Source organism: Tenrec ecaudatus, chromosome 5 (genome assembly GCF_050624435.1).
Source record: "Tenrec ecaudatus isolate mTenEca1 chromosome 5, mTenEca1.hap1, whole genome shotgun sequence".
In the NCBI taxonomy this organism is placed as follows: Eukaryota; Metazoa; Chordata; class Mammalia; order Afrosoricida; family Tenrecidae; genus Tenrec; species Tenrec ecaudatus.
This window is the reverse complement of record NC_134534.1, coordinates 148637500-148658403: the sequence shown is the minus strand read 5'-3', so window position 1 is coordinate 148658403 and position 20904 is coordinate 148637500. Positions and strand designations below refer to the sequence as shown.

The following is a 20904-nucleotide window of genomic DNA, read 5'->3' as shown; positions in this document are numbered from 1 at the left end:
TCCACCCTCCAGGCATCGCCACTCTCACCACTGGTCCTGAAGGAGTCATCTGTCCTGGATTCCCTGTGTTTCCAGTTGCTATCTGTACCAATGTACGTCCTCTGGTCTACCCAAATTTGTAAGGTAGAATTGGGATCATGATAGTTGGGGGGAGGAAACATTTAAGAACTAGAGGAAAGTTATGTTTTATCGTTGCTACTCTGCACCCTGACTGGCTCATCTCCTCCCCACAACCCTTCAGTAAGGGGTTGTCCAGTTGCCTACCGATGGGCTTTGAGTCTCCACTCTGCACTCACCCTCATTAACAATGATAGGATTTTTTTCGTTCTTTGATGCTTGATATCTGATCCCTTTGACAGCTCGCAGTCACACAGACTGGTGTGCTTTTTCCATGTGGGCTTTGTTGCTTCTGAGCTAGATGACCGTTTGTTTATCTTCAAGCCTTTAAGACCCCAGATGCTATATCTTTTGATAGTCAGGCACCATCAGCTTTCTACACCACATTTGCTTATGCACACGTTTGTCTTCAGTGATCATATCAGGAAGGTGGGTACCCACTGATATGATATTTAGTTCTTTGATGTCTGATAACTGGTCCCTTCTACACCTCGTGGTCAGACAGGCTGGTGTGCTTCTTCCATGTGGGCTTTGATGCTTCTCAGCTAGATGGCCGCTTGTTTATCTTCAAGCTTTATGACCTCAGATGTTATATCTTTTGATAGCTGGGCACCATTAGCTTTCACCATTTGGGTTTTTAATAATAATAGTATCTTCTTAAAAAGGAATGCATTCTTTGTTAATGCATCCTTTATTAATACCTTTGCTAAATACTTTCTTTGTTAATAACTTTATGAATGAGATAGAAGTAGTATAAAGGCACTTCCATTGAGATGATTCCAATTCGTAATGACCCAATAGGGCAGAATGGAGCTGCTAAGGCTTCGTGAGGCTGTACATCTCAGAGCAGAGTATGCATTTAAAATTCTGCCCATGTGGTCAACAGCCCAGTGCTTAACCCCATACACCCAAGGCTCCTTAGAAGTAGTATAACCATAAATATTCACAAATTCACAGATGTGACACCTACTAACCTAAATTAACACAATAACATGAGATTTAGGAATGATGTTCACGGGCACTGGTTCTGTGCCTTCTTCACACCTGACTCACAGACACCACACGAATCCCCACTAGCCTAGTGACGGTGCCTCGCCTCGGCTCTGGACACCGGTCTGACCTCCTCAGAGCCACCATCATGCCATGGTAAAGCTTTCTTGTTAAGATAACAATAACCACAAACTCCAGGAGGGACGGGATTTCTGTCTTGTTCATTGCTTTATCCTATTACCAGAAACAGGGCTTGGCCCCAAGCTGGAGCTAAGTGGATATTTGGTGGAAAAGTACATCTTCATTGAAAAGAAGATTTGTTATCAGAGGATTTGCTGTTTGTATCATGACATCTAGTTTGTTTTAACTGAATATTCTTAGGTGAAGTTTGCCTTGGCCTTTATGAAGGAACGAGGAGCACTAGTGGTGCAGTAGTTAAGTGCTCAGATGCTAACCAAACGGTTGGCAGTTTGAACCCTTAGGTGCGCCACAGGAGAAAGGCGTGGCAGCCTGCTTCTGGATGGCTGTATCTTTGAAGACCCTACTGGGTAGTTCTGCTCTGTGCTGTAGTGTCACTATGAGTCCCAATCAACTCAACACCAACAAGCACATATGCGTATACATGCACACATATGTAACCTACACAATGTCTACACAGGCATCTAGCTGACTTTTGAAAAACTTCTCTTCACTCGCTACTTGAAACCTCATGCTACTTAATAAAAAAAATTACCATCACAAATTATTTCCAAACCTCATAATGAACATTTGCAATCGAAGTCTGCCTTGATAGGCTGCTACATCAGCTATTTATAAGTTCTGTTTTTGTCAGGAGCTAGAAAACCAAATAACTTTATCACGAGATTATTTCATTTTAGAAAAAAAGTCACCATATGAATACACTTTTTTTTAAAAGAAGAAATCTAAAAGAAGGTAGATTTAGAAATAAGTAGATCAGGAAACTGTTTATAAGAAGCTCTGTTTGCCAGTGTTTACCAAAGAACAAACCATTCAGGGACCCAAAGAAATCCACAAAAGCGAACCTCGAATGGTTGAGAACATTAAGAGGCCACCCCAGTGGCTGTAACACCGAGTGCAAACATAACAACTTCGGGGCCTGCACTGGGCCACACGACGTTTCATTCTCTTCCTCTTAGAGTTGTTCCCAATCACAAACAGCTCCGTGACACTGAACAAGACTGGTTATGGGGGCTTTGTTGTTGTTACTGCTTTCTCCTTCCAAATATAGACCGAGCAAGGACTATCCAGTCTACACAATAAAATTGGGGTATAACAAAAAAGGATCCATGGAGATCCCCTCATGGAGGGGTTTAGGAGAGGAGATGGGTTAGTCAGGGTGCGAGGTAGTACCGATGAAGAACACAGCTTTCCCCCAGATCCTGGATGCTTCCTCCCCCCAACTACCATGATCCGAATTCTACCTTGCAGGCCTGGATAGGACAGAGGCTGTACACTGGTACACTGGTACATATGAGGGCTGGAGGTACAGGGAATCCAGGGTGGATGATACCTTCAGGACCAAGGGTGTGAGGGACGATGCTGGGAGAGTGTAGGGTGAGTGGGTTGGAAAGGGGGAACTGATTACAAGGATCCACATGTGACCTTTCCCTGGGGGAGGGACAGCGGAGAAGGGGGGAAGGGAGACTCCGGATAGGGCAAGATATGACAAAATAACGATGTATAAATTACCAAGGGCACATGAGGGAGCGGGGAAAGGGGAGGGAAGGGAAAAAAAAAAGAGGACCCGATGCAAGGGGCTTAAGTGGAGAGCAAATGCCTTGAGAATGATTGGGGCAGGGAATGTATGGATGTGCTTTATACAATTGATGTATGTATATGTATGGATGGTGATAAGAGTTGTATGAGTCCCTAATAAAATGTAAAAAAAGAAAAGAGGAGAAAAAAATTATTAGGGCAAAGACTGTACAGATGTGCTTTATACAATTGATGTCTGTATATGTATGAACTGTGATAAGAATTGTATGAGCCCCAATAGTTAAAAAACAAAACAAAACAAAAAAGGATCCATGGAGTGCCTAATGTCTTCAATGGCATTAATGGGAATAAACTAGCTAGTAAACCAAAAACCAAACTCACTGCCATTAAGCCAAAGCTGACTTATAGCAACCCCATAGGCCACGGCGCAACTGCCCCTGTGGGCTTCCAAGACAGCCACGCTTTACAGGAGTAGACACCTCACTAGAATCGACTTGATGGCAGTGACTTTCTAGTAATTCTATCTCATTCATAAGGTTATTAACAAAGGAGGCATTAGCAAAGGTAGTAGTTAAGGATACACCAACGAAGATTGCATTCCTTTCTGACAAAGTACTGTGATTAGTAAAAATCCAAATGGCAAGATGTGATTGTTCACTTTGTAGATGGATTACTTACTTAAAACACTTCTCTTAATGAATTTTTCAGGTGTAATACAAATGAATTCAGTTCACAATTCTATTTTAAAAGTTACCAAACGAAAACCAAATTCACTGCCATCAAGTCAATGCCAACTCACGGTCATCCTGCAGGACAGAGTAGCACTGCCACTGTGCATTTCCAAGACTGTCACTCTTTACAGGAGTTGAAAGCCTCCTCTTTCTCCCCCAGCTCAGCCAGTGATTTTGAACTGCTGACTTTGTGGTTGGCAGTCCAAGGCGTAACCACGGTGCCACCAGGGCCAGAGAAGTCTCAGTATCTCATTTACTTTGCCTAGATTTGTACTTATCAGACTCACAGATGCTCTACAAAAGCGAAAGAAAATATATGCTTAAGGTTATATTATTTACAGGCTAAACGTTGCAAAAGAGAGAAACTGTAAAGTGAATTCCAGGTGATCTGTAACATGATCTAACTAATATCATTTGTTGTGTCTTTCCTCTGACTTTTTTGTGTACATATGTTGATAAGGTAGCACTCTTTGGCTGTTCTTTGGGCACGGTGGTGGCCCAGTGGAAGGATGTTTCCCTTGCATGTCCGGGTTTGACCCTCAGCACCCCCTGGGCAAAGATAGGCCAGGAAGAAGGGCCAACTGGACTGTGGCTAATAAGTATTAGTATTCTGATAGTACTTTCTACTTGTTTTTTTTCCCCACAGTGGCTAGCTACTTTCTAATTGGTCACGGGTAATCCCAGTATAATATATTCTACTTGATGATTGATTGCACCATAATTTACTAACCAGTCCTCTTACTTCGGATATTTTTTACTTCCAAATACAGGTTCCTATAATGTTTCCATGAAAGCTTTATGGATATGAGTTTTCTTATATGCTTCCTTTGGAAAAATCCTAGAAGTGGGATTATAGCATTTGACTGTACAGCATATTGCCCAATTACTTTCTAACCCCCTGAAAAACAAACCGGTTGCCACCAAGCCACTATCAACTCTATAGGGCATGGTAGCACGGCTCTATGTGGTTTCCAAGGCTATATATATTTTTAACAAAAGCCACATCTTTCTTCAGTGACCTGGCTGTGGCTAGGCTGTGGGTTCACACTGCCCACTGTTCACAGTTAACAGTTGAATATTTCACCACTGTACCCACAGGGCTTCTGGATTGCTTTCTGTTTTTGGAAAGAGTATTCTTTTTTTTTAATGAGAGTAAAAATGACAAGACATTTACCGAGACATATAACAAGACATTTACCACTTCAGCATTTTTTACATGTACAATACGGTGATATTAAGTACACTCATCCTTCTGTTTCCGCAACTTCTCACCATTTTTAACAGAAATTCAAACTCACTGCCTTCGAGTTGATTCCAACTCATGATGTTTTGAGTGCTTTCTAAGTGGCCTGCAACGACCTCATAATCACAACACTCCAGGAACCCACAAACCTGGAACCGCAGAATCTCACAATGCGATGCAATGCGGTAAAAACACTCACTAAAGAAAAGCATGCTTTTCGCTAGTACTAAGCGGCAACTGAGCTGTTCAAGTCCCTGTCTAGTGAACATGAGCCAGATCATCCCCGGGGATCTTATGAAATTCAGTCGTTAAAGAGGCTACCTTTTTAATTGGAAAATTAGCATTCCAAGCAACCACTCCAATGTAAGAAGAAACGGCGGAGCTTGAACTGAGATGTGAGGCTTTCGCAGTCCAAGCTTATGGACAGCCACGCTGAGCTTCTCTAAGAAATAACTTTCAAGGCAATGGGGATACTTTAAACTTCAAGTGATCTCCAAACGTTCCACCACTGCGGTGGAATCTGGCCAAAACCGAATGAGGGGCAAAGGTAAGGCCCTACTCAAAGAATCCAAACTGAGTGTATAGACCACAGGGTCCCCAACAATCAAGTGGAACTGCAGGAAAGGAGCCACCGTGGACCGGTGCCTCTCAAGCAGTACACACGAGACTCACCTGGCGGGTGGGGGCGGTGGGGAGGCAAACACAGATGACAGCACCTTCCTGACCTCTCTCCACCCCGTTCTGATAAAGGTAAGCTCCAAGAATGAGCATTTCTAACAAGTTCCACATGATCCCAGTCCTGCTGGCTTGGGGAATCTCCCTTTGAGAACCACTGGCATACTGCGGAGAGGTTGTGGGGTCGCTTCCAGACCCCCAGACAACACAAGGAATCTCACAGGGATTTTAAACTTTGGTTGCCCAGGGGATATAAATTATGTTTACATTTGTATAAATTATGTTTATACTTGATATTCAGTGTGCAGTAGCAGCATGAAAGAAGTTGGCAAGCTTGCGGAAATTACCCAAAGGCCCGCAGACTCCGAGTGAGCACACCCATGCTGTTAGAAGATTGGCATCCATGGACTAGCTAAAGGCACAGTCCTCACACACGGTCCACTTGTAAAACCACATCCATCTGCGAAGTGGGACCCAGCAAAGGGCAATAAAGCAAGGCATGCCGGTATTTCTTTATACTTTTAAAAACACGGATGGAGCGGCTGCTAAGCACTGTACTAGGTGCTGGAGAAACAAAGATGGAGAAATCCAACCCGGGACCTAATTTAGAAACACTCGAATATCGACATTTTTGTCCACATTGTGCTGCTCTAGGCCCCCAACCACCCAATCTGGACCTTGTTGAAAACAAAGTTTTAAAATATTGCCTTCAATAAAACCAGGATGCTTCTAATGAATTCCAAATGCTTTAGAGAAACATGTAGGAATCCTATTTCTTCACTCTTCTCTATCACACTGACACATGCAAATAATTTGTTGAAGTATTCGCGTTATTTATGTCTCGGCGATTCCCGTATTTGTTCTCTTCCACACACTTCGTGCACTCTCTAGACTCTAGCGAAAGTAACCTCACATAGGTCCCTTTCCACATGTAATCGAAAACTTGTTTATACAGGTGACAAGAAAAAAGAGCATTTAGTAGGGTAAGACTTTGGAATGCTCTGCCTTAGATTCACAGATTTTAGCCAGGCTGTGTAACAAGTGATTGACAGGTACATACGCAATCTCCTTAGGCGTTAGGCCTCGGGGCGGCTGGGGGCCTAGGGGGGCGGCAGGGGATGGGGCGCAATACCAGCTGTTAAACACCATCTATGGTATAGCTGATTCATTCAATTAATGAGCTTGTTTTTGAAGTGACTGATACGTTTCTATTCCAAACAGAAATGCAGTGATTTTATTTTCAGTAAAGATAAATAAAGCATGTAGGAAAATTTATAATCTGTGCATCTGCCACAGCAGTAAGCATTATTAATACATTTTCATAGTTTTTGTTTGGTTGGTTTGCTTTTGTTTTTTTTATGTGATTGAATGTTCTATCATTTCACTCTCTAAGGAGGCAGATCAAGTCTGGGAGAGGTAAACACATGAAGAGAAAACAAAAACCTGATGACAATACTGAGGCACTTGATCACATTAAGCAACTACTAGCTCATGGCCCTAACTTTAGTGACATTTTTAAGGTAAACTTATGCTTCGATTAACAACTCATTTTCAATGACGACAAAATCGGTTGGGGGAAGAATTAAAACGTCTGTTGAATTTTTTTTTTAGTTTATTCTTATACCTTTACGGTTTCCCAGGCTGTAAAACTGTTTTTATTTTATTGTGGGACACACACACACACACACACACACACACACACACACGTGCACGCGCAGGGGAGGTTCACAAAGTTCATGGAGAATTTCCATTATCTTTTAATTCCATTTTCCCACACACTTTTTGGATGCATCCCCCTCCCCCGCACGTGCATGTGTTTGTGTGTGTACCCGGGAAGGGGGAGAGGATCTAAATAGTTCATGGAAAAATGGAATGAAAAGATAATGGAATTTGCCCACGACATTCTGAAGCCACTTGCATATAAAACAAAAACATTTTTACTTGTATAATGCAGTGACACTAATCATATTCTTCACGTTATACAACCGTCACTAACGTATTTCACCAGCAAGAAACACCGTGCTGATTTTTAAGAAGGAAAAAAAACAAACAAGCCAACGAAAACACCATGGATGGGCAATATATCTTTTCCTGTCATTCCTGTCCCTAAAAAGGTAGGCCTGGTGTCGCAGTGGTTAAGCGCTCAGCCGCTAACCAAGAGTGGGCAGTTCAGTTCCCCAGGAGAGTTTGCTTCCCTTAAGAACCTTCAGACTCCGCGGAGCAGCTCTACTCCGTCCGTCCTACAGGGTGGGTGTCAGTCGGAATAAACGCAAAGGCACACCAGAACAACGCTGTTCCAAATGGCCGATTTTGCTTCACGAGCCGTGTGTGTGTGTGTGTGTGTGTGTGTGTGTGTGTGTGTGTGTGTGTGTGTGTGTGTGTCTGTCGGGTAGGGGGTTGTTAGAGTATGTACCACCGTAACTTTTTATCTCCCCAGTTGATCTCTGTCCAACTCCTAGCATATCCTCTATTCCTTTCAGGTCTTATTCTCAGTAGTAAGGAAACTAGGGGGGTGGGGTGGGGCACAAAACACACTCCTTGCAAATCTGTGCTGCTCAGAGTCCCGGCCTTTCAGGCCACACGGATGGTCAGGGCCAGGCTGCGGAGTCCTCCCAGCGCCACACTGCGCCCCTGCTGCCCGCCAACCCCAATGTGTGAGGAAACGCATCCCTTGAGAGGATAAAAAAGAACTCCTTCCCACTCACTTTCTTAGATTCTTTCCTGAGGTCAGTTAGAGGGCCGGGGATATCCACAGCGCTCAAGGGCAATTGTAGAACTTAACAACTGTTCCCCAATTCTGAGGATCGGGGCACCTTCATAGAAACCAGCAGCATATTTCAGGACTCTGCCCAGTAAGGGACTCTACAAACCTGCCACCGTGGGAGTTGAGGATGAAAAGATTGGCTACACGCCTACGCTCCCTCCGCCTTATCTGTCGCGGGTGGTGAAGGCCTGCTTAGCCCAGGTGTCGGCTAATCAGAGCTCCGCTTAGAAGGTCAGAGAGGGTGTCTTAACCTGTGCTAGTCACATCGGATCATTTGCCCTGGATGAGTCCACACATGAAAGGGGTTGGGCTTTGTTGGTTTATTTCTGATCGTAAATCGGTTAGAACTAGCAATGGATTTCTTTTCTAAATGCACTAAAGTGGACGAAATACGTTTTCTAAGCAAGCACCGAGTCAAAACCATGACTGAGTCAAACCATTATATGATTTAAATTAAAACCTAACTGGAACGTTTAAAATCTCTTTTCTAATGGATGCACATTGAGGCAACCGTGAGTTCATTTCTTTCTTTTAGATCTGAGAAATGACAGAAGAGAAAGAAAACCCACTGTGCACTGTCCCATGCTGATTTTCAGGAAGAGAAAGGCCTGGTGGTGATACGAGCTAAGGAATGTTAAATCGCTCCAAGAAAGCCTGAAACTCCAACCGGTCTCGTCATCCAGTACGTGCTGACTCACAGGGACCCTACAGGGCTGGATAGAACTGCCCCGGGGTCGTTTCCGAGAGTGTAACTTGTTATAAGAATAGAAAGCCTCTCTCTATTGGAATGGCTGGTGAAGTAGAACTGCCAACCTTCTAATTACCAGCCTGACTTGTAACGCACCACTCCATCGGAGCTCCCTAAGCAAGCCTAAGAGAGTGGCCTGGGGACACTCGTTCTGTTTACAAACAATGACTTCTGTCTTTCTTTGAGATGGGGGGGGGGGAGCTCAATAGGACACAGCAAGTGCTATCTCTATTTGATTCTTAATAATGTCAAAACTCATGCACTGATGAACTATGAACATTTATAAGAATTAGTGATGACGTAGATAGCCATGCGGGCTCACTTGAAAATAGCAACTCAATTAAATCCGGGCCTAGCTCATGTCATTTCAGATAATACAAGTGTGCTGATAAAGTCTTAAAAGTCATACTAAAAAAGCAACAATTAAAAAAAAAACCCCAAATAATCACAACACTTTTCCTATCTCACTGGAGAGAAAACGATGAGCTATAGAGGCTTAGATACTTGTCCCAGCTAGACAGCGGGGAAGCTACAATAATTAAAACTGTGAAAAATATAAACATTCACATTGTGCATTAAATACTCTATTAAAATACTGATGTGCATTTACAGTTGAAGAGAAATATCATGTATGCCTAAACTTGTTTTTAAAATAATTTAATGTATACTAGAAATATTATTAATGATAGTTATTGTTTTAACATCTATAAAAGTTTTCCCGCAAATATGGCCTCTTGCACTTGAGCTAACTTCCTTCCAACCACCTACTTAAGTAAATTGGGTAAATAAAAATCAAAATACATCATCTTTATTAAATTACAATTTTAAAACATATATATCCCCCAAATCTAGCCCTGTATTTTGAGAGTCAGTAAGACACGCGAGGACAGCGGTTCTCAACCTGTGGGTTGCGACCCCTGTGGGGCTTGAACGACCCTTTCACAGGGGTCACCCAATTCATAACAGTAGCAAAATTACAGTGATGAAGTAGCAACGAAAATAATTTTATGGTTGGGGGGACAGCACAACACAAGGAACTGTATTAAAGAGTCGCAGCATTAGGAAGGTTGAGAACCACTGCCCTAGGAAGATTTTAGGTAATCTTCTATTTAAAATTTTGACCTCCAACACTCCACCTATGTGTGTGAGATTATTATTTACTGATCTTAAACTTTTGTGAGTCAGTTGATCGGTTGCAAACTTACTAGGTAAGCAACTAAAATGGTTGCATTTCTTGTTGCTTTTAGGCCTTAATGGGGAAAATAAAGAATAGCTTTAGGGGCCAACTATCTTTATGTGAAAATCTATCGAGAAAAATAAGAATAGCAAGTCAGAATTTCAGTTTAATAATTTTTAAAAGGGGAAAAATGTTTATACTTACAGACTAGCAACTTAAATAATTTTTTAAAATTTCTGTACAACAACTAATATTTATTTAGTGGAATCTTATGAGAACAAAAACTTCTGCTAATACATTTGCCGCACCTTATGAACGATATTATATTTCCAAGCATATGTAACAATGAATTCAACAAACAAATTAGAATGATCAAAGTTTTCTGTCCTATCCATTGGACAAACTTCTTGTGAAAGAAGTACACGTATTGGCCAGGAAGTATAAAATATGTATTATTTTATCATTTCTCTACTTCACTGAAGTCTTCTGTTATTTCAAATATAATTTGAATAGGAAATGAAATGCTTGTATCATTAAGACTTTTATAAGTATCACAGTCATCCCTTTAACACGGCCGTGTCACACATAATTGATTATCTTGAAATTAAGATTCAAAGCAAACATTCTTCAGAGAATTATAGATGAGAGAAAACATGCATCAGCTTTTCTGCATTTAACATACGAATAAAAGAGCAATTGACTGTGATCATGAATTTACTTCTAACTCAAAATCCAAGTCACATTTTTTTCTTCCTATAGAAATTTTAAATGTCACAGGGATTTAAAAAGTAATAATGTAGTTTTAAGAAATAATTTATAATTTTAAAAGTAGACCTGATATATACAAAGAAAGAACACTTAGGCATCCAGCTTCTTCCCAGAAAATCGTGTATTTAACTATTAAAAATAGCAATCGCAAAAATACTTCTAAGTATTCTAAGTGTAATAAAAAATTATGATTCAAGTGGGCATTCTAGTTTTAACTTTAAAAATAAATGAAAATCTTTTTAATTTACAAGAATGGGAACCCCCCCAAACCTTTAGCCTAGAATTCTCTAAAACTTTATGCCTTACTGACATCAATAGTAATTAAAATTTTCATGGCATTATTTTTACAATCATTAGAAAATAATAACACTTTAAATCTGAAAAGGCATCTGATTTACAAATAAAAGCATCTCCAGTGGTTATTTTTCCCTTCCAGCGAGTTACTAAGATTTCGATGTGATCACCGATTCAATTTAAGCTCCTTTAATATATAAGTACTAGCAAGTAAAACATCAAATATCATAAAACTTTTAAAAAAGGAGAAAAACATGTGAAGAACACAAGACAAAAATGAATGAGTTTGTAACAAACTTCACTTTTTTGGGCTAACCCATTTTGTTTCAGGTTTTCTTACATTAAAAATCAATCAAGCCGGACCTGCATTTGACGGAATCTGATTGCAAGTATACAAAGCAAACAGTTTAGAACGCGCATGGAATCTTTTGGGATATCCCTCCAAGGGCTCACCGAGGCGCATCTGTGAGCAGTGTTTTCTACACACGTTCTGTCGAGTTGGTCCACAACGGCAACAGAAGGGATTTCTAAGTCATCAGCACCAGCAAGTTAGTTCTGCTTTGGGTCAGCAATTGATCACCTTGCTATAGATAGGCGATCAGCAATTGGTCATCTTGCTATAGATAGGCAGAAGCAGAGCTAATGAACAATTGAGACCTGCACTAGGTCTGCTCAAGCCCTTCTTGAATTAGATATTAATTGTTGTGTTAATCACTGCCGTTAAAGTTTGTCTCATGGTAAAAACCATTGACACTGCACCAATGCCTCTCAAAATGCTCAGCCAGGCACGGGGCCCAACAAGACTCAATTTACCATCCTCGGGTTCTGTTCGGGTCTCAAACAATTTATGCAAGTCCATCTTACTTTTTGTGCCCCAGCTTCAAGGAGAAGAAAACTTTTCTTTTCTTCCTGGCAGCAGGTCTGTCTAAACTTTATTTCTCTTAGATTGACACCATTTTCCCAACCGATAGCCTTAGACCCGAGTGAGTTAGTCATAGTGTAAAACAAGAGCGCAGCGAAGTCCCATGAAACAAATCGCCCTGCGAATAATGTCAGATGTAATGCAAGTAGCAGTGAGCCAACTCACCTGAGTACTGGAAGTGACTAGGAGAAATTAGACCTGCAGCCTCCTGGTCACCGGCAGAGGTGTGGGACCCTGGTGCACCTAGCAACTGACCTTATATAAAGCAGCAGCGAAGTTACTCCCAGTTTCTGCCCCCTTACCTTTGGCTCCTCCCCAAAGTCCGCGCCATAAAGTACCACGACTACACACCCACTTTCCACCCCAACACCGAGGGACCGCTGAAGGCTGCTAATGCAGCTTCCCGCGAGTGTTGCCACTAGACTACCGAGAGAGCTCAGCGGCGCAGGGCGCGTTCGCCAGCCTACTCCCTAGTCCATGTGCCTTTCCCCAAAGGTCCGGAGGCTGTGTAGGAAGACTGCCTTCTTCAGCTCCAATCCCAGCCGCTCAACCCACCTCAGGACCCGCACTGCGCTCGCGGGCTCTGCGGTGACCCCCACACGCGCCCTCCCTTCGCTGTCACCGCGATCGGCACACGCTGAGCGTTAGCAGGAGGCGTCCAGTGCCGCTGGACACACACACACACACACACACACACACACACACACACACACACCTCCAAGCTGCTGTGCCCCTAAGTCCCCCACAGCAGCCCCATGACGCCTGGGGCCACCGAGGCGCCCAGCTCTGTTTAGGGGGCGGCGGCCCGGAACCCTGGGGCGCACTGGCTGGTGTCGCCGCAGCTGGCCAGTGCCCAGTCCCAGTGCCCGCGTTCAGCGTGCTGCTGCTACTGCTGCCACCGCCACCGCCACCGGTGCCCTCCCCCGCCTCGTGCCCAACGCGGGGCATCTTCTCCGCACGCCACCTTCGCCCGGAGCCTCCTTGGCCCGCGACCCCTCGGCCAGTGCCCTGGCCACCGTGACCCGTCAGCCCCCGTCCCCTCTGCCTGGGACCTCTCTGCCCGGGACCCCTTACTCCGAGAAGCCATGGCGCGTGCCCCTGGCCCGCCCGGGTCCCCGGTCGCCCCTGTCGGGTCTCCTACGCCGGGGACCGTGCCTGGTCCGCTCGGTCGGGGACCCCCGGGCCGCCCTGGGCCCGCGCCCGCGCCCGCGCCCCGGCGCCCCGCCTGCTCCTGCCTGACCTGCGGCGGCGGCGGCGTGGCGCCCGCGTCCGGCGTCCGGCACCAGCCCGATAGCCCCGGGCCGCGGCTCTGGCTCGGGCCGGGGTTCGGGCTCCCAGGGCGTCCGAGCCCCGCCTGGCGCGGGGAGCGGGCGGGCGCGCGGGGCGGGCGAGTCGCGCCCCCGGCCCTGCCCCGCCCCCGCCGGTGCGCCGCGCGCCGAGGTCCCGCGGGAGAGGCCGCCCGCCGGGCCGGGTCCTGGGCGCGGCTCGGTTCCGAGCCTGGGGCGCACCGTGGGTCACTGAACTTCCGGGGCTGGGGGGTGCGGCGCGGGGGGCTTCCCATTCCCAAGCGCCCACCGTGTGCCCGCGCTGGCGCCCTCGTCCCGTTTTGTTCCTCGCCGCCACCGCTGGGAGGCGGCCCAGAAATGTCCCCATTCCGCCGAGGAGGAACCTGAAGGCCAAGATGCCCAGGATCGCATACAGCAGCAGGGAGCCACACGGGTGAGCTTCTGCAGGCGACTGCCTGCTCCCCTCCACAGGGGGTCTGCATATTGGTGAAAACTTCCTAAGGCATTAAACAACAACCACAAACAGTGTCACCTGCGTTTGAAAAGGTTCTCCAGCTTCCGCATGCTCCGACCCCTTTCATAGAGTTCCTCATGTGGTGGTGACCCTCCAACCATAAGATTATTTTCGTGGCTACTTCATCACTGTCATTTTGCTGCTGTTATGAATCCGGTGACCCCTGTGAAAGGGTCGTTCGAACCCTGAAGGGGTCACGACCCACACGTTGGGAACCGCTCTTTGGTCCTGAGCATTTTCAGGGCCCCAAATTTTCAATTGCAATTTATGCCAGTGTTTAGCATGCACTTAGAGTGAGGGAGCTTACTTTTAATTATTAAGAGCATTTCTTAAACTCATTAACAGAATTTCTTAAATTCTTTACCAGTTTCTTGAACACCGAAGAACCTCAACACGTGCGGCACAGGTGGAGGGGGCGTGGGAATCTCGTTTCAATGTCTGAGAAACTGTTTTGGGGGCGTGCCTTCCCATAAATGTGTGTGCTGAATGCGCTGTGGGCTGCGTCCCTTCTTGCCGCCCTTCCCATCATTCCTTGCCCCAAGGGGGTGGGCAGATAGATACTCAGTCAGCAAAACTCTGACCTCCTGGACTTGAGGCCGCTCTGCTTTCCCTCTTTCCAATCGTATTACTGAGCATCCTGGTCTAAGCTCGGCCCTTCCTGTGGAGGCAGAGAGGAATAAAGCTCCTTCCTTCAAGAAGCTTCTAAACTCTTGGTCCGGAATGTTCTCCACCCTCTGACATCTTAATTTATTGTGGCTACCTAGTTGCTATAGTGCATGAGGTGGCCCTCCTTTAGAGTAGAAGCTAATTTTCTTTTCTTTCTCCCCCCTCCCTCACGGTCACTCAGGAATGACACAGTGGTTATGCGTGTTGGTCTGCTAACCTCAAGCAGTTTGAAACCACTAGCCACTCCTCGGTAGAAAGGCGAGGCCTTCTACTTGCCTAAAGACTGACAGTCTCGGGAAAGCACAGGGGCAGTTGTACCCTGTCTGGCCGGGTTGCTATGAGTTGGAATCCAGTCTTCTCAGTACTATGGAGTTAGCTAGTTGGTTAAGTTAGTTGGTTGGTTAGTTAGTTTAATCACTAGGGAGACATGTTTGAGTTTACATCAACAGATTTACATCTCCTCTTCATAGTCCTAAAATAAGAGTCATAGCTACTTGGAGGCTTCAAAGAAGACCATTTTATTGACCATTCACTCCCTACTTTGCTTTTTTATTCAGGTAGTTGGATAGACTTGGGTCAACATTCTACCCTCATGCACAGAAATGCTGTGTATCCTGCCACTTGCTCATTCCAGAGCCCAGACTTCTGGGCATTTTAGTAATTGAGATATGAATTTATACCATAAAATTTAAATCATATAACCTTAAGTTGTACAATTCAATGGTTTTTAGTATACCTACAGAGGTGTGCAACCATCACAGTCATTGAATATGAAACACTTTATCATCACTGCTCAGAGAAGCCTTGTATCCATTAGTGGTCACTGACCTCAGTCCTAAGCAACCACTAATCTACTGTTTGTTTCTATAGATTTCTTTATTCTGATCAATATACAAGAGGATACACAAAAGAGGAAAATCATGGAATTACGCTGGACAGAGCAGAGCTGTCATAGCACACATCCCTCCCCCCACCCCCCGCCACCCCTGCTCTTTGAGCACCTAACACCTCATTCTGTGAGTTAGTGCACCCAGTGACATCACCTGGGAAGGTTCTTTCGGTCACAGTGACTTTTTTTCATAAAAACATTTCTCTCTAACCTCGGTTTTTGTGATGGCCGATTTAAGAAAACAGTGTATAGGTGTGAAATGTTGTTTCCTGCTTGGGTAAAAAGCCGCAGCAACTGTGATGTTGAACAAAGCTTACAAGCACAGCGCTATGGGAAAAACTCACCTTTACAAGTGGTTTTCTTATTTCAAAAAAGGCGAAATGTTGACTGATGACAAACCTCATTCTGGGCATCCATTATCTTCCCAAACAGATGAACATATAGACTGGTAATGCATTTGGAGTTCATTCCACCAGGTCAGACTGTTAATCAAGCTTTCTATTTAAAGGTTCTGAACAGATTGTGTATCAGCGTGTGACAAAAAAAAAAGCCTGATTTGTGGACATTGGTTTTGCTACCATGACAATGCACTTGCCCTCGCAGCCGTCTCAGGGCACCAGTTTTTGGCAAAAACTGCATGCCTCTTTTGCCCTGAGCACCTGACTCGCCTGACCTCTCTCAGTGTGACTTTTTGTTTGTTTGTTTTTGAATAAAGAAGGACATGAGAAGACTGCGATCTGATGATGTAGAGGAGGTAAAGAAAAGAAAATGAGGGAGGTGCTGTCAGCCATCCAAACAAATGAGTTTGAAAAATGTTTCCAAGAATAGAATTGCAGACGACAAATGTAGTAAGTGTAATGGAGAGTACTTAAAATTTTTTTTAAAATACATAGCTTTGGAGAAAAAAATTACATTATTTTTGGGGGGTACCCCCTCACATATACAGAGTCATTCAATCTGTGGTCTTTCGTGACTGGCTGGTGAGTTCAAATCATCTATCTTTGGTTTGTGGCTGAGTTCTTTAACCACTGTGCTCACAGGGATCTGTATATCCATGTAATGAAATATTAGTTGACCATAAAACAACGTGAAGCATAAGAAGCTGAACTCTACAGAGAGGAACACAGCAACAGAATTGGAGGAAGGCTGATTAACAACCCACGGTACATAGATGACACAACCTTGTCTGCTGAGCAAGGAGGACTTGAGCCGCTTGGTAATGAAAATCAGAGAACAGCCTTCAATATGGATTGCAACTTAATGTAAAGAAAGCAAAAACCTTTACAACGAGACTCTAAAGCAACATCACGATCAACAGGAAATATTAAAGGTGTCAGGGATTTTATTTTGGGGGGTCCACAGTAAACAAGAGTCGCAGTGAGGAAGTCAAGAGAAATGCTGCATTGGCCACATCTGCTGCAAAAGGACTCTTGAAAGTGTTGAAAGGCAAGATAACGCTTTCGGAAGTGCATCTAACCCAAGCCGTTATCTTTCCAATGGCCTCGGATGCCTGCGTCAGGCAGGCATTGAATAAGGGAGCCTGCGGAAGAATCAAAGCATTTGAACTGTGATTGCTGGCAAAGAATCTTGAAAATACTCTGGACTGCGAAAAGAACAAACAAAAATCTGTCTTGGAGGAAGTATTGCCAGAATTCTCTTTCGAAATAAAGATGGTGAAACCTCGTCTCATCCTTTGGACGTGTTAGCAGGAGACACCAGTCCCTGGAGCAGGCCATCAGGCTCAGTAAAGTGGAGGGGCGGGTAAAGGAAGACCTTCGGCACAGTGATGGCTCAGGCAGCACCACATTGTGAGCATGCGCCGGGCCAGGCAGTGCTGTATTCTGTTGTCCATCTGGGTGCTGTGGATCAAAGGCAACTTCATCAAGTTTGGGTGGCCACCTAAAAACAACAACTGCTCTGAGGGGAAAAGAGGAGGCGTTGTGAATCCAATAGAGGGTTGCTAGGGGTTGAAATGAACTTGAAGGCAGTGGGTTTGGGTGGAGAAAAATGGATGCCTTTGAATGATGGCGTTTGCAGAGAATATTGAAGGATGGATCGGCACAGTGGGGCAAGCGCGCACTCAAACATGACAATTGTGAGACTGGCCAGGACCGGTGAGTGCTTCATACTGTTTGCATGTCAACTCGCTGTGAGTCAGAACTGACATTCTGACAAGAATGTATAAAAAAAACAATTTCTCGACATCATCTTCTTCATCACACCCATAGGGGATGTGAAAGTGGAGCCTCCTTGCAGTTCAGGTCTGCATTTCCTCACTAACAATGTTGAAGATTTTCATGTATATCTTTAAAGATGCCTGGATCTTTAGAGAAATGTCTTTTTAAGTCCTTTGCTTATATTTTAATTGCCTGATTTTAGTTGTCTTTTTGGTAAGTGAGTTGCAAGGGTTCTTTATATACAAGTCCTTATATATATATAAATCCCTTACTGTATTTAATATTTGCAAATATGTTCTCTTGTGTATTGCCTTTTCACATTTTGATGGTGTCATTTGAGACACAAGAGTTTTTAATTTGAGGAAGTTTAATTAGATGACGTTATTTTAATGTCATATTGTTGCTGAGCCTAAAGCAAATGTACTCCTATGCTTTCTTCTAAGTTTTCCAGCTTTGGTTCTTACATTCGGGGTCTGTTTTGAGTTAACTTTTCTGAGATGCATGAGGTAGGGTTCAACATGATTTTGGTGGGAAGTTCCCATAATTCAACAATGGTGACTAGGGGAAGGCACTCCAGAGGACTCCTCCCTGGTACAATGCTTTAATGTTGTTCAGAATACGTTCTGAACTTCCAATTAGATTTAAAAAATTGTGATTTTTGAAGTGATTTGTGGTTAGTGAAGTTTATAAATGTAAGAGGTTCAGCAACTTAAGTAGAAAAATAATATAGCTGTTTTTCACACTAGTGATCATGACCCATTAGATGATTAGGAAATCAATTTAGTGGGCCACAACCATGTTTATGTTTTAATAAAGCAAAATAGGACAGAACAGAATGGAAAAGGAACTTATCAGAATTCATCTTGTTCTTGTCTTAAAGAAAGTGCAGTTTCATAAAACAAGTGTGCTATTTTTGTTCACATGTATCAGGACTGGATTTAAAATCAGGTTCTTACTGTGGTCCACATTTTTTTAAAGTTAGAAATGCATTGTATACACTCCAGTTGCAGAGTTCTTTCATTCTGCAAACATTTATTGAGTGCTTATTGTGTGCCAGGCCCTCTGCTAAGTGGTAGGGATAAAATGATAAACAGCACAATGCCCCACCCAGCAACAAGGCACATATGCAGCACGACCCATATGAAGATTCTAGCGCCCGAGCATTGTGCCTTCGTTTAGATTTCCCCATCTACAAGAACTCCTTCCAAATAGTGGTATTTGGTCCTGTGCCCACACTTTCTTCTTTTCTTTTCTGCCATTAAAGCACAGTTGGGTGATCTCATTTGCGATTTGCAGATATACTGGCTTTTCTTCCAATTAGGAGAAGTTTGTTCCCAGGTTCATAATTTCATACTATGTTTATTGGGTTGGGAAAAAAGTACAGATCTAGTCACGGGAGTAGACCATACTGAATTGATTTCCATTTTACTTCAACTGGCTGCACAAACTGTGGGTACTTTCACATACTGTTACCTTGCTTTAAGAGAAAATAAATCATGGCAAAATGTGTGTGTATGTGTATATACATATGTATGTATGTATATATATGTATATAATCTCTTAAGGGTTCAAAAGAGAAGACGAGAGCATGTTAGCATTAACAGTGACATCTAACTATGCTTTGTGTGCACAGATTGATCACACCTCTGACACTGTGCCTCTTCTTTACTCAAGATACCACTTAATAATCTCCCTCCACTGGCCCTGCTGTCTTAGAGTAGATCCCGACTCGAAGACCCTCTGTAGGGTTGCTGGGGCTGCATTCTTTGTGGGAGCAGGTAGCCTCATCATTCTCCTATGGCACATCTGGTGGGTTTGAACAGCCAACTTTGCGGTGAGTAGCCTAACACTTGCTCAACAGTGACAAATTCCCAGGAAATGTAAAATATCTTAATTTACCATGAAAAAGTTATAGCCAATTCAACTTACTGGGCAGGTTAAACTCATGTGTATGTGCGTGCGTGCGCGCACACGCACGCACACACACACACACACACACAAAACCAATCAACAAATAGATCTACTTTTAAAAGGACTCTTAATTACGTTTCCAAAAGAGTCCCGGGGGTGCTATGGTTACGTCCTTGCCTGTGTACTGAACAGTTGATGGCTGAACCTGCTCAGAGGAGCCCAGGTGGCATAGTGGTTACAAATTGGACTGCTAACTCTAAGACCAGCAGTTGGAAACCACCAGTTAGTTATTCTGCAGGAGAAAGAGGAGGTTTTCTACGCCCATGAAGATTTGGAGGTTTTCTATGGCTTGGAAACCCCAGAGGCAGGTCTACTCTGTCCTATAGGGTTGCCATGAGTTGGAATTGACTTGGTGGAAATGAGAGAGAGAAACCCACTCAGAAGTTCTGCGGGAGAAAAACTTGGCAATAGGGTTCCATAAAAATCATAGATAAGAATAGCAACAACAGTATCTTTCCATGTATACTTTTAAAATCTAGTTATGTAACGCTCCACTATGAATTCTATTAAGGTACTTTTCTTCTCCTCTTCCAATTCTGTCTACTATCATTTTGTCCCCTCTCCACCTTCCACCAAATGACTGGTCAGTGCATTTGTGCTAAGTTTGCAAATGCCAAAGCCAAGCTTGCAACCCATTTCTTGGGCTTCAAGTTGCTCGATCTGTTCACTATGCTTCTCTGTTTAATTCAGTATTCTATTTCTGTTTTGAGATTTTTTTTTAATTTGCAATATTTTAATTAACTTATCTTGCTTGTGCAAAGACCTAAATTAGAAAACCAAAAAGGAAGAACATATCTTAAACTCATCAGCATATCTTAAACTGAAAGTACTAAAGAAAAAATTCAAATCTAAGTGGCACTATTGGAAGATTCTATGTGCAAAATATTAAATGGTCCAGGAAGCATCAAAAGAAGGTGAAGAATACAGAGTCACTGAACCAGAAAAGAAAAAAAACCACCTAGTGAACATTCATGCATTTGAAGAGCAAGAACCAACTGAAGGAAGAAGTTCAAAGCAGTAGCCCAAACCAAGGCTCTAGCAATTGATGGAATACCAAATGAAACGTTTCAGCAAGTCGATGAAGCACTTACTCACTTATGCCAAGAAATCTGGAAGACAGCTGTCTGGTCATCCAACTGGAAGAGATCCACATTTGCACTCATTTCAAAGAAAGATGACCCACCTTCTAGAACAGTATCATTGATAGTACATGCAAGTAAAGTGTTGCTGAAGAT

General features: G+C 43.7%; 1 protein-coding gene across 6 annotated transcripts in view; it reads right to left on the bottom strand.

The window, feature by feature from the left end:
* PPARG (peroxisome proliferator activated receptor gamma) overlaps window positions 1-13854 on the bottom strand; it is a 146511-nt gene extending 132657 nt beyond the window's left edge. For 4 of the 6 annotated variants that reach the window (XM_075550040.1, XM_075550039.1, XM_075550045.1 and 1 more), the window contains exon 1: window positions 13407-13599. The gene's annotated coding sequence lies outside the window, so the exon portion shown is untranslated. Of the gene's footprint in view, window positions 1-13406; window positions 13600-13741 lie in introns of those variants that run through there. The other 2 variants (XM_075550043.1, XM_075550042.1) reach the window with 2 other exon arrangements.
* Window positions 13855-20904: the final 7050 nt, after the last annotated feature.